Genomic DNA, 11,630 nt, shown 5'->3' on the forward strand with positions numbered 1-11,630 from the left:
CCTCAAAAACCTACTGCTGAACCTGCTATAAGCCTAAGGTGTTAAGGAACTACCTCAACTTTGAATCCCATGATACTTTAATTCAAAAATGGATGTGTAAACTGATTTCTCATGAGTTTTGAAAGTGTAAACATGTCAACAAGTTTGATATGAGTAAATAAATATAAAACAATGGCCCATGGCCTCATACACTTCATTTACAAGATTTTGACTTCTCAAACCTCAAAATTTGATTAAAAGACATTTGAAGCAAAACTTTGTTACCCAAAAGTGTCTAAGTACAAAAGTAGACATGCTTGGCCCTTGGCCTCATTACATACATGCTTAAAATGTCAAAAGTGATTACTTAACATCTTTACACATCAAGAAAATTACATAATCTTCAAAAGTACCATACATACATGGTATACAAAATATAACTTCAAAAGTTAAGCATGCTAAACACTTGTATGTTAATATACAAAAATGCTTCAACAAGCTCAAAGGCTTTTAAGGATGATGAGCATTCATGAACATAATCTCTTTACCTGAAAAACAACCCAAACCACTAGGGTGAGTAATCAAGTTACTCGTAGGAGAAGCATATACGTATACAAGGGAGCATTCTACTTAACGTCTATGTTCTAAGTGTGCTAAGGGATCTTAAGCTAACTTGAATAATTCTTTAGCAATGTAATTCAATATCAATGTACTTAACAACATCAATTCGCCAATAACAAGAATTCAAGCTACAATTAAGCATTGGTTGTCAACTTGAAATTTAATGCGAAAACAAGTAATGGAAGACTTGGAAACCAAGAACAAAATGGTTATTCCGGGCATTGACCCGTTGGGAAGACCACTCTAGTGCGCACTATCTCAATTGGGGAGAACTCATACCTCCCGCACTAAAGCCAAACTTTATTCATATCACATGTAACAATGTCCTAAGAGATTCCAAAATATATATCAAGTTCAAAACTTATATATATATATAATAAGGCATACAAACTACCTTCCACGCACAAGTATTTTGAAACCATACAAACCATGTCTTAAGGTTCCAAATCTAGAATGGCATGCCAAATGACAAATTCACATCATGATATTATGCACAATATAATATCACAAATTTATTAATTCAAGTCATACCTCAATAACAAGTTCTATATACTAATTATCAACATTTAGCAATAGGCTCTTAAATTAATCACAATTTGTAATTCACAAGAACATAGAATTATTATCACAAAAATATAGCAATTCAAGTCAATAAGAATTGCATATAACACTAATAATTCTACTAGAGTTTTATATTACTACCACATGTGAATTTACTAGAATTTAGCATCTACTAAATTATATAATCCTTCTACACATGGTTTACACATATCATACATGCTTAAATCAATAAACCCTAAGTCAAGAAGTGAGGGTTTCCTATAATATGCAATACTATCATATTAAAAACTTGTACACAATATATATTAAACCTCAAGGATTATAAAACACTTAGAATATAAACGTACTACCACCCCTACCTCAATAGAGAATTGAATCTCTATAATTCAAGCTACCAAGCACAAAATGGAAAACAAGGTTAGGATTCTTGAAGAGGAAAGTGAAAGGAATCTTTTCTCTCCTAACGTCAAAAGTCTAGGGTGAGTGGAAGAGTGCCAAAAGTGAAGTCAAAGCTCTTTACTAAGCTTTCTCTAATGGAGTCTTTGTTAGGGTTATGAAGAACAAGTGTAAAAGATGAAGGAAAAGGTGAAAATGGTGAGTGGAGTGTCTAGAGAACCTCCACTCACTATTTGCTCTTTACACTACCTCACAGACACACATATGCAAGACTAAATCTTGAGCTTACACTTGTCACCAATCCAATGCCTCTTCCAAGACTTAATCCTAGACTCACACTTGTCAACAATCAATGGTTACATGTGCACTAATCCTACGCCAATACAAGGATAACTCTCCACCTTCCAATTGTCAAGAAACTATGGTACCAAATCTCTCCACCCAATTGCCAACAAGTGGTACCATGAGAGTGTGACACTTGTTACACTTTCCAAAAATTGCAAAATGGTCATTTTTCAAAATATCTTCCAAAATAAATTACAAAAAGATCCCTAAAACGAAAATAATTATTTTACATAATTACACTAAAACTCCAAAAGTTATAAACATTTACACTAAAGTATACATTCATGCCCTCTACAAGAAAAGTACTAATCTAGCATGCTTTTCTACAAAAGTAAAAATACCAATATCATGGAAATCAAATATCATGAATGCATGCAAAACCGGAATCAAATCCGAACACAACAAGTGAGGTTATGCAAGAAAAAACGATAAACGAGAAAAAGACGAAATAAGGAAAAGACAAAATAGGAAAAAAAACGAAAAAAAAAAATCACCGAAAATGAAAAAGGAGGAAAAAGACCGGGTCATTACAATCTTTGACTTTCCAAATGGATCAATTAGAGGTTTGCAATTCACGCATTTTGTTAATATTTGGTTCTTGCTTTTATTTTTTATTTCAGTGTTTCAGTATTTCCTTATTTATTAATTAATATAAAAAATATTTATTAATTAATATATATTACCTATTTGTCTATTTATTATGAGTTTTTTAATAAAAAAAATCTAATTAGATAAAAATGTTTAATATAAAAAAATAAAAAATAATTTTTTAATATAAAAAATATTTATTAATAAATATAAAAAGAGTTTTTTTAAAGAACTTTTATAAAACTCTAATACAAATTACCTATTTATCTATTTATCATGAATTTTTTAATAAAAGAAAATCTATTGAGATAAGAATTATTAATATAAAAAAAATTATTAATTAACATAAAAAATAAAATAATTTCTCTACAACTCTAAAATAGATAAATACAAGTTATATATGATAGAGTTTTATAGAAAATAAAATAGAGATTTGTCATTCAATTTTATTGAAATTATTTTATTTTCTTTAAATATATTGTTGTCTAATTAAATTTATTTTGATAAAAAAAGTCATAATAAATAGATATTGTGATAGACTTCTTTAGAAAATAAAGTAACTAATTTATTGTAGATTTTATAGAAATTATTTTATTTTTATATCAATTAATAAATACTTTTTATATTAATAATTCTTATTTAATTAGATTTTTTTAATTAAAAAACTCATAATAAATAGATAAATAGGTAATTTATGTTAGAGTTTTATAGAAATTCTTTAAAAAACTCTATTTATATCAATTAATAATTACTTTTAATAATTCTTGTCTAATTATATTTCTTTTATTAAAAACTTATAATAAATAGATAAATAGTTAATTTATATTAATTAATAATTTTTTTTATATATTAATACTGAAACACTAAAACTCTTTATACATTTAATAATTTTTATATTTTATTTATATGTATTATTATATATATATTATATATTTTCTTTAAATATATCTTTTTTCTAATGTGATAGAGTTTTATAAAAAATAAAATAGGTAATTTATGGTAGAGTTTTATAAAAATTATTTTATTTTATTTTCTTTAAATATATAGTTGCCTGTTTAGATTTCTTTTTATTAAATAACTCATAATAACTAGATAAATACAGTATATGTGAAAAAGTTTTAAAGAAAATAAATATGTAATTTGTGGTCGAGTTTTATAGAAATTATTTTATTATTTTTAAATATAATCATAATAAATAGATAAATACATGGTATATGTGATAGAGTTTTATAGAAAATGAAATAGTTATTTGTGGTAGAATTTTATAGAAATTATTTTATTTTCTTTAAATATATTATTGTCTAATTAGATTTTATTTTATTTTATTAAAAAAGTCATAATAAATAGATATTGTGATAGATTTTTATAGAAAATAAAGTACCTAATTTGTGGTAGATTTTATAAAAATTATTTTATTATATTATTAAAGTATAAAGTGTTTCAGTGTTTCAGTATTTTATTATTTATTAATTAATATAAAAAGTATTTATTAATTAATATAAATTACCTATTTGTCTATTTATTATGAGTTTTTTAATAAATAAAATCTAATTAGATGAAAATTATTAATATAAAAAAATTCAAAAGAATTTTTTAAAATAAAAAATATTTATTAATTGATATAAAAAGAGTTTTTTAAAGAATTTTTATAAAATTCTAACACAAATTACCTATTTATCTATTTATTATGAGTTTTTTAATAAAATAAAATCTAATTAGACAAGAATTATTAATATAAAAAATATTTATTAATTGATATAAAAAATAAAATAATTTCTCTACAACTCTAAAATAGATAAATACAGGTTATATGTGATAGAATTTTATAGAAAATAAAATAGCTGATTTATCATTCAATTTTATTGAAATTATTTTATTTTCTTTAAATATATTGTTGTCTAGTTAATTTTTTTTTTATTAAAAACTTATAATAAATAGATATATAGGTAATTTGTTTCAGAGTTTTTCAGAAATTCTTTAAAAAACTCTTTTTGCATCAATTAATAAATATTTTTTGTATTAATAAATATTTTCTATTTTTTTATATTAATAATTCTTGTCTAATTAGATTTTATTTTATTAAAAATTCATAATAAATAGATAAATAATAATTTTTATTAATTAATAAATATTTTTTATATTAATAAATAAATACTGAAACACTGAAACTATTTACACTTTTAATAATAGTATAGATATAAATATAGATATAGATTCTTGTTTAATTTTTTTTTTAAATTACAAAAATTCTACGTATATTTAATAGTAATATATATATATAGAGATATAGAAATATTTAAGAGAATTGGTGAGAGGAATATTTATCATTTTATATAAATTTTTGTAAAGAAAATATGAGTAAGGTTTTCTTTCTCTGGCTCTGAAAATGCAAAATTAATTATATTAGGTCTCATTACTCATTAGTGATAAAATCACAAAAATCACTATTATTTTTGTATTTGATTAGGGAATTAATTACAATATAAATTTTTACTCCTAATTTATTTTTACTAACTCCCGCTTAGGATTTTCTGAATTTCGCCTCCCGCCCCTAAAATACGTTGTACCTGATAGTTTTGGACAAAGCCCATTCTGGTCCGTTAGAGTGCTTCGGTGACTGAGCCTTATTATCGTGTTATCCTTGGAAACCCATTGTCAGCGAACGAACAACCCATTCTATTCTCAGACGAATCTCTCACAATCGCTCTGAAATACTCTCTTTCCTATACTAACATGTTTTCTTCTCACTCTCTCAATCACCGATTTTGGAGTCTCTGGTTCTCTTTCCTTTGTTCTAAAACCCTATTTTAGCGTTAGCCCTTTATTTCTTCGATTTAAACCGATCAATCAATTGAAAGGTAACATTGAAACGCAAATCGCCTCTCTTTCACTCTTATTGTAGTTATATACATTTTGTCTTACTTCAATCTCAAACCCATCAGACTATCCATGCTTTTTGTCGCTCTCTTACTGTCGTTCTTCATATAGGCAAGTAGTTAAGTTAGCTACCAGTGGAGGAAATATATAAGCAACAATCAATCTGCTTTTGTAAAAGTCACAGGTTTTTTTTGTCCTCTTATATATACATATATGTAAACACAAAACTTGATCTATCTCCATTTTATAATTTGGTTAATTTGTTCATGAATAGGCTTTTGATATTCATTTTGGGGTTTTAGATTTGTTCCATTGATATTTATTTTGTTTATCAGGTACATAAGGATTACTTGCTGAAATAGTAAACAGAGATTTTTTTTGCTTTCATTTAATTATTTTTAGGCTTATTCTGGTAAGCAGAGATTTTTTTTTTTTCTTTCATTTAATTTTTTTTTAGGGATAAAAGAATGACCTTTTCTCTACTACTTTAATGTATTTATTGTGGGGTGGTTTTCTACTTTTTTATTTTGTCCGTCAAATGCAGAGTACTCTGACAGAGGATAGCTTCACACTTTGGGAGGATACAGTCAGGTACATATGGCTTTTGGTTTTCCAAGTCAAATGATTTTTTTTTTTTTTTCTTCTCTTCATTTGAAATATAATTTGAAATCAAATTCTGCTTCTGATTTTCTTATACCTTTGTTGTTTAAAATTTTTGTTTAATCAAGATTAATTATAATTTACTAGGTTACTTGGACTATCTTACTTGGTAATGTGTCTTGTTATGATATACTTTGAAGTAATATGTGATTAGTAGAATGAACAAAAACTGTGAAATAATATAAAAGTGAACGACAAATGTGATTCAATGATTAAGACTTACATCGAAACTTCGAAGTCTAAAGACTGCCAAACATGCTCTGAAAAGAGAATCCAAACTTTCAAAGGAAAAGAAGTTAAAAAAAGATTCTAAAGAGAAAAGAGATGTAATAAGACAGAAATTGCTAGGAAATGTAATATAAAATTCTCAAAATATTCATTTTGCCCTTTAGAAATTAATATTTCAACCATAAGAATGTCTAGTACTTGAGGTAATAGATTCTGTTCAATGGTACACTCTTTCACTCATAATTTTACTGTAAGAACCATAACATAAATATATGCATTTATCAAACAAAAATTTAGTTTTTTCAAAACTCTTGGGCTAAGCACCATAAAATAGTAGTCTTCTGCAAATTACAAAAAGTATATTTAATCAATCAAATATATAAATTTATAAGTCCTTCAGCCACTTGCCTAGTTAGACTTCTCATTGAGTATGTAATTATATGGAATAGTTTCTGTTGGCATTTCTTATTAGATATTCCTTGCCAATGAATACCTGCAGTATGCCTCCTCACTAATGGAACATGGGTTAACGCTTTAGTTATGACACTAAATAATCATGCATCACTTTTAGAAGTGATACTAAATAATCATGAATGCCTTTTGCATGTCTCAAGAGTGGAGAGGAAAAATGTAATATTTGGCTATTAGTTCTATTGTGATAAAGAAATATGTTTTTTTTTTTTTTTCAGTCTTAGGTTTATTGTACACTATGATTATATTGACAGATTGGAAGTCAAAAAAGCCTAATTTTTATTCAATGTAGGATGACTAAAGTGTTGCCATCTTTATTGGAGTAGAATTTATTGCTAAGTAATTAAATACACTTCTAGCTTGGGGTTCTTAATTGTAACAAGTCAATCATCTGTTTAACTATTTTATTTTTATAATTACCGGATACACCTCTAAACATGTTGGACGAATAGTGCATTGTACTAAATTGTAGTGTGTTAAGAGCAAATATACATGGTATAAATGTAAAGTACTATTGTAATTGTATAGTCATTGTTTTGTTTCGGTTTTTTTTTGTTTTGGCTGTTCAATAGATTGCTGTTAAATTATTTTTTGCTGGTACAAGTTGAATTTAAACAACCTTTATTCATAATTTTTTGAAGTTCATATTGTATTTGAAATGTTTATACTTTTGGTTTGAATCCAGGTATAAAAACTATGATTATGCTAAATCAAAAGGGCTAGATGTAGGTGTATCAGTATTTGACATTTTTACAAAATCATAAAGGTTACATTTTTACACTTTTACCAAAAGTTCTATGAATCAATATTTGACATTTGCACTTTAAATCATTATAAAGATTACTATGTTATAATTTTACTTTAAATCAACAGTACATTTTAATTATTAGGAAACACTACCAAAAGTATCCCAACTCCGTAGTGAAACTTTTTGGAAAAAAAAAAAAAAAAAAAAACTCATTGGGGAAAATGTTGTAATTTATCTTTTTTTATTTTGAATCTAGTTTGATTCTTTATTTTACAAAAATAAATTTGCTACACTTATGTGTGACTACGAATGCCACACTAGGACACAGTCCGGTGGAATGACCAGGTTATACTTTCTTGTTATGGTATAATAGTTATTTTGCTTGCGTGTCCAATATAGAATTTATTCTACGCTATGATTGCATTGGCAGATTGGAAGTCTAAAGTTGTAATTTTTATTCAATGTAGGATGATTAAAGTATTGACATCCTTTCATTCTTGATGATAAAATGACTTTAACGTTCTATATTATTTTATGAATAATCATATTTAATTTTTAATTTTAAGAAAAAATTGTGTTGGCCTGCTCATCGTATGAATTATTTTGTGGTCATAACCTATCTTTAAATTTCTTGTTTCTCTTGATAGGCAATCTCTGTCATACCCAAGAGAAATGTCATCATAAAGACAAATTGCAGTTAATAAATGGGATGATGTGAAGAAAATTATTGTTTTAGAGAGTCTACAAATGCTTAAAGTGAGCTGAGAATGGAAAGTCAAAAAGAAAAACTGTTAAGGCTTTGGAGCAATTCGAGTCAACGGTACAAATGTATAAAACCATTACGGACAAGCTTGACATAGCCTAATTCCCTTAGCAAAGCGATATCTTTAGTAGTTCGTTTATATTTTGTTTTCTTATGGATATGTTAGTTCTTTTATAGTTTATTAGTTGTTTTTTAATGGACACACCATTGGTAGATGTAATGGAAATTCTATGTATGGATGTATTTAATAGTTTCTTTTTTTTCATAGACAAGTCATAATGATATATGTATAGGATGTGTAATGGATGTATTTTATTTGAAGTAATTAATTGAATTACTTTTTAAGTTTTTACTATATGTGATTAATGGTATTTAATTACTGCTGTATTTTAAATTTAAAAAATTAAAATGTTGATACATTTATTAAATATATTATCACTTCAATTTTTTTATTTTTTATTTTAACAAAAGAATTGGTTATTTGCGACCAAATTTTATAGCCACAAAAGGATTATCAATTTCTGACTAAACGCTATGGTTGCAAAAGGATTAATTATTTGCGACTAAATTTAAATAGTCACAAAAGTATTCATTATTTTCGATCCATCGAATGGTCGCAAAAGTGTAGCTTATCTGCGATCACTATAGTGGTCGCAAAAGGGTAGCTTATCTACGACCAATATAATGGTCGCAAAAGGGTTGCTTATCTGCAACTAATAAAACGGTCGCAAAAGGGTAGATTATCTGCGACCAATATAATGGTCGCAAAAGGGTTCACTATTTGCGACCATATAATTTGGTCTAAATACATTTTGGTCGATAATATAATGGTCGCAAAAAATGGCTTATTAGCGACCAATTCATTTTTTAGTTGCTAAAGACTATCCGTGTCGTAGGTATTGGCGACCATTAGGCGACCAAAAAGTTTTGGTCGCTAAAGAACATTTGTGACCAATTCTTGACCTTTTGTGACCAAATATTTAGTCGCAAAAAGCCCAATTTATTATAGTATGTGTTTGAACTAATGTGCAGATTGCAAGTTGCTACATGTGTTGAAACTTCATGAGGTTCAAGAAAGTTTACACGGTTTAATTCATTTAATAATCATTGTAATTTACTTTCCTGCTTGGGTAGATTGTTGAATTGTTTTTAAGGTTTTTCACGAAATTGCCAAAGGGGGAGATTATGAGATATATATTTTGTAATTGGCTAATTTCATTGTCAAAATAAGTCCGATCGAGTTGTAATTTTTCAATTAAAAAATTCAAAGATTGAAGATAGGATGTGGATTTGAAGAAGTTCAAGTGTTTATGATATACTGCACTTCGAGATGAAGAAAACAATGTTTTAGGAAGATTGAGAGGTAATGAGAACACATTGGGAGAGTTTTGAAAGTTTTTTAGGAAGATTTTACATTCTGTCCATTTTGAATTGATTCCCAAAAGTACTGAACAGGTTCAAGATCAGCAAAATTGAAAAAATTCAAGACTGGCTACCTTGAATCGGTTCCCAAATTCCTGAACGGGTTCAAGAGTAAAAGAAATTGCACGAATTTATTTATGGCCTTTTTGAACTGGTTCCCACTTTCCTGAATCGGTTCAAGACTCCTGAAAGGTTATGGTAACTTACCTTTCTTGCTCTGTTTGATTCCTTTTTGGACTAAACTTCATTCCAAGTCTTATGCACGAAATTTATCATATTTTTTGAGGGATTAGGACTTTCTAAACTATATATAAACATTGTCATACATATTGGTTTATTCATGACTTTAGGAAAAATCAATTCTACATTTTGAGAAAACCTTTTAAAGAGAAAATTCAGAAAATCAAATATGATTATTCTAAATTTATTTTTGAGAATATATATAAACCTTGTCATACATATTGGTTTATTCATGACTTTAGGAAAAATCAATTCTATATTTTGAGAAAGCCTTTTAGAGGGAAAATTCAGAAAATCAAATATGATTATTCTGAATTTATTTTTGAGAATATACACATATATTCATGAGTGATTTAGTTCTGTTGTTCTCTATCTCATTGAAATTGGAGCTATATTGAAGATTCAGAGATTCTGTATGAAGAGCAGGATTTAATTCTTCTACATCGAGTTCAGATCATGAAGAACAAAAGTGATCACACTTTGAAAGGGTTGGAGCATTCGAGGAGTGTTGTCTAATACACCTACTATTCTTCTACAAATATCAAGTATAAGTCTGAGGTCAAGTTGCTATTGGACGGGGAGTTGCAAAGCCAGAGGATTGTCATCAATTGATGTTTGGTAGAACGATAGGATGTGAGTCAGAGTCAAAGTTCGGTGTACTTTGTTTCAAATATAGTGGATTGGTTTACTTTGGGCTGAATAGTCCACGAAATTTTTCCCATACAAACAGTTAACTTATTTTATCAACTGAGGTTTCTCACTAAAAATCCTGGTGCAATCTCTCTAAACTTTTATTTGCTTTACTTTACATATATTTGTGATTGTGGATGTTTAAATTGATCATTTAATTTAATCAATCATAAATTTAGCAAGTTGACCTAATAATTAGATCTAGGTCATTAAAGTAGTTAATCAATTAAAATAAACTAAATGTTTCCGCACCTCGCATAACTCTATTTTCACAATCTCTCCTTGAGCTACTCCTCCATGATTATAGCAACTCTTTATTAATTTGACTCAAGTAATTATGTTATTAATTCTTCAGTGTATTGCTTATTATTTCCTTATATAGTCTGTAATTCTTTGTATAAATATTGCACACTTAATTAATGAAAGTGTGGCCACTTTCATGAACTTCTTCAAGACTCTTTAACCACAACCAAAACTCACCAGAAGTAAAAATAATCTACAGTCTCTAATGTGATGTTCTAATGGAATCAAAACTAAATGCATATTGGTATCAAGATTGAATAAATATTGGTTGCACGTGTTGTTCCGCTTCTGCTATCGAGACTCACAAAATTAAACAAAAATTATAACTCGATCGGACACGTTTTGATACCGAAATTTGCCAATTACAAATTAATATCTCATAAAAGGAAATCCGAAAAAATAAAAAAATAAAAAAATAAAAAAAATAAAATAAAATAAAATAAAATTATTTTAAAGGTGTTTATCATTTTCCAAAAACTAATTAATGTTAGTACAGTAGCAACACGTAACAGACGCAGTTTAAGTAATTAATGCATGTAAGTCATGAAAATATATACACAATCAGATTCTCAGAATTTAGAAACCAGTGAGGCCATTCTCATAAATGTATTTCAATAATCCTAATTAATTGCTAATTGCATTTGTTGACTGTAGTCTGTACGTTACAAACCACTTACCATTCTTTTTAATTTCTTAATTTACTGCGGATACTCTCCCTTTTAATTCTTTTTTACTTTC

At 27.1% G+C, this 11,630-nt stretch overlaps 1 long non-coding RNA gene across 2 annotated transcripts; it reads left to right on the plus strand.

Annotated features, from left to right (window-relative positions):
• The first annotated feature begins 5,088 nt into the window (after positions 1–5,088).
• Positions 5,089–8,587, plus strand: LOC132306600 (uncharacterized). Of its 2 annotated transcripts, XR_009482051.1 has the most exons (5): positions 5,089–5,348; positions 5,479–5,551; positions 5,703–5,779; positions 5,912–5,958; positions 8,122–8,587. It is a non-coding gene; the product is annotated as an uncharacterized LOC132306600 (long non-coding RNA). The 2 variants fall into 2 exon arrangements; XR_009482050.1 differs by having other exon boundaries at positions 5,089–5,551.
• Positions 8,588–11,630: the final 3,043 nt, after the last annotated feature.

Source organism: Cornus florida, unplaced genomic scaffold (assembly GCF_030987335.1).
Source record: "Cornus florida cultivar Cherokee Brave unplaced genomic scaffold, ASM3098733v1 CherokeeBrave_3.0.0_Hap2_Chr05, whole genome shotgun sequence".
NCBI classification, from domain to species: domain Eukaryota; kingdom Viridiplantae; phylum Streptophyta; class Magnoliopsida; order Cornales; family Cornaceae; genus Cornus; species Cornus florida.